This window comes from Ziziphus jujuba, chromosome 2 (assembly GCF_031755915.1).
Source record: "Ziziphus jujuba cultivar Dongzao chromosome 2, ASM3175591v1".
In the NCBI taxonomy this organism is placed as follows: Eukaryota; Viridiplantae; Streptophyta; class Magnoliopsida; order Rosales; family Rhamnaceae; genus Ziziphus; species Ziziphus jujuba.
This window is the reverse complement of record NC_083380.1, coordinates 8,672,349-8,675,776: the sequence shown is the minus strand read 5'-3', so window position 1 is coordinate 8,675,776 and position 3,428 is coordinate 8,672,349. Positions and strand designations below refer to the sequence as shown.

General features: G+C 31.5%; 1 pseudogene; it reads right to left on the bottom strand.

Annotated features, from left to right (window-relative positions):
* Positions 1-1,732: 1,732 nt before the first annotated feature.
* LOC132799300 (thiol-disulfide oxidoreductase LTO1-like) lies at positions 1,733-3,152 on the bottom strand (annotated as a pseudogene).
* Between the last annotated feature and the right edge of the window lie 276 nt (positions 3,153-3,428).

The following is a 3,428-nucleotide window of genomic DNA, read 5'->3' as shown; positions in this document are numbered from 1 at the left end:
CTCAGCTTCTGGTTCATTGCATTTTTAGATATTAGAATTTAAGTGGAACTTTGCATTTTGAACTTCACCTAAGACCAACTTCAATTCTCTCTCTCTCTCTCTCTCTCTCTCTCATTTTTTTTTTTTTTTTTTTGGTGAGAGCAAGACCAACTTTTTTTTTTTTGGTAGGAGTAAGATTAAGACAAACTTCAATTGGTATTCAAATTGAATTTGCATTAATTGTTTCATATGTTTGTTAATTTTAATTGAAATATTTAATTTTATTATTTTTTGTATTAAAACTTTAAAAATAAATTTTTAATAATAATCAATGTCATTTGATATGTAATTACCATTAATGATTCTTCATCAAGGGATGACAAAAGTATTTTTTTAGTTGCTCAACTATGAAGCATATTAGAATCTAATATTTTAAAGGGTAAGAATACTATTTTCTCAAACCATGTAAGTTCTAATCATCTCACTTCCAATTCAATGTCAAAAAAAGGGGTTCAGTTAGTTAAATACACTCTTATACCATATAGTTTAAGAAAGTTACATTTTTTGTCCTCAAATTTGTAACTTTTCAACTTAAATTTTTAAATTTTAATTTATTACATTTTGGTTCAATTGTTTTGGCTAACAATGGAGCGATAAAATGCAATATTTAAATTGAAATAAATTAAAACTGGAAGGCCTAAATTGCTCAATAGGCATTACCCCAAAAAAAAAAAAAAAAAAAACAATTGCACAAAAACGCAACAAATTAAAATTTAGATATTTGAGTTGGAACATTTCAAATCTGAGAACCTAAAATACAATTTTTGTAAACTGAAAAAAGAAGCCTAGAACATAATCCCATATTTATATATATATATATATATATATATATATGTATGTATGTATAGAGCAACAGATTGGTTTTTGGGTGCATGAGACCATATTCAATTCCAAGACTATTTATTGATGATTTATTTTTGGGGAATTTGGCCCAATGCCCTCTTTAGAAGGGTCATAAAGATATATACCCTTGCATTGGTGAACTTTTTTGTTTTGCTCTTTAATATTCATTACACCTTTAAAAAAAAATTTAAAAGACCTGGATGTCCTTTATTTGAGATCTGATACAAGGTTACCTTCTCGCTTGTGGTTATTTCTTCTTTACTGCTTTAGAAATACTTGAATGTTGGATCGGAAGAATTTGGGTCTTTGGCAAATGGGGGTTTTGTTTCGATTCTACTAGGATTTGTGGGTGTTTTTAAGTTTTTGACATTGCTCACCAAGGTTTCTTTTGAAAAATCTGCATTGAGGAGGTTGGAGAAGCAATTGAATGTTCTCTTTGGGGCTTTGGGAGCCATAGCTGGGAATATGGTTTGCTTCCTAATTAGTCCTTTGGTTCTGGATTTCAATTTTGGTCCACTTGATGGTTTTGGTAGATCTTCAATTGCTGCTTTAATGGGTTGCTTAGTTGGTTTTCTATTTATGCTTGGAACGAAGAGTTTATCTTTTTACAGGTAAGAAACAAAAATAAAGATTGCATAAAAAACTCAGAAGATGTAAAAGTATTGCAGTTTGAATTTGATTATTGTAAAGCTACCTCATCTTTTTAGAGAAAGCAAAAAAAACCTCAGAAGATGTACAAATATTGCAGTTTGAATCTGATTACTACATAAATCACAAGGATACTATTCACTCTATACATATGTGAAACAACACAATTTGAACAGAATCATCCTATGTGGGCAGACTAGATTCATTTAACATTAAAACCGGATGCTTGTGCAAGATCTAACAACTCTTGTTCACCACTCAAAACCTGCAAGAAACACCCATCTTTGATGAGAAGTGGATGACTTTCAAAGGGCGAGAAAATAAAATGTCGGGAGGGGAGAAACTCCAATGGAAATTTCATCTTCTCCAAATTAAGTAATTAGTAAAATCCAATGAATGAATTTTAACGCTTTCTCACCGCCCGTTTATCACCCATGTTGGGAAACCTTCAATTCTAGCATCTGCGCATGCCTTTAAAATTTTGGTTCCTTTCTTATAACCATCAGGGAAGCATTCAACATAATTCAATAGTTTTACAGCCTCACTTCCAAACATCTGCATTCAGTGTCACCATGCAAATACCATAATGTAGCAAGTAATTCATTTTTTGAAAACAAAATGCACAAGAGGGTATCAATGTGAATACAATTACCAATTTTTCAATTGTATTAATCTTATGGTTCAAATCATCTTCTAAAACAAAAGTTACAGAGTGTAGAGTTACCTGTTTTTGTTCTAGGTAGTGTGAATAGCAGAAAGCCCCATACATTTTAACACCATTTGATTGCAGATGCTTTGCAAGAGAAAAAGCAAAAGGACTTGATGGTGATGTTATCTCAGTTGTAAAATATGGTAGTTCAATTTCAGCCAGGCTGACCAAGAAATGAAACAAGGGAAATAAGTCACTAAAAATGTCTTATACATTATAACCATATTTAAAATTATAATTTTAAACATTAATGACAGCATAACAATCACCAATTTTCTCTAATCTGTCAGCATTCTTGTACAGTTTATATTTCTATTATCTATGCTGTTTTATTTCAGTTGAAATTTATAAAATTCTTTAAAATAACAAATTGGGTTCTTGACATCTTAGGATTAGGGAAAACAGGAAAAGCAATGTTAAGAGTGGATAGAGTTGAATAGCCTGCCATTATGCTAGCTTCAAGTCACACCCTGATGAATAAAGTAACTAAACCCCTATATTGCAGATTCAAATAGAAAAAAATCACTGAGCAGAGAGAGAGAGTAATTACCTTGAGGGCATAGGTTGTGAAGAGCTATGTGATGAATTGAGAGCAAGAACCACCAAACTAGGTATAAACAGCTGTAAACCCACCACTTTTTGTATCTGTTGCAACCCAAAATCCTATAATACAAACATCAAAGGAGTACATAGTTATTTTTACTACGACATAAACGCTTTGTTCTGTAAGTTTTTGGTAAATACAAAGATAAGAAAACATGAATACACCGAACAAATAGTTTACCTTTTGAGTGATGAAAAATAAACTGAATGATAGGAGAGCAGATAATAGACAGTAAGAGGATGACACTCCCGTAAATTTAGTGATTAAAATGGATAGGAAATACGCACTTGAAGCAGCCATGGAGGTCATAGTTCATACCCTACTCCAGATAATAGGGTTGTATGTAATAGTTATATCCTACATATTCTTTTCTGTTTTTGTAATTTTTGTGTCTCTTCATAAGGAAATTTTAAGTAATCAACTTGGAGCTATGCCTTTTTGATGAATGTTTTCTTGTTACTTTTTCTGCCTTTTATGTAAAGCCCTTCACACGATGCTGACTTAAACATTCAAGATCTATTTTGTTGTTACAGCCTGTATTTATGTATATGAGGATGAAAGGGTTCAAATACTAACTCATCTCCA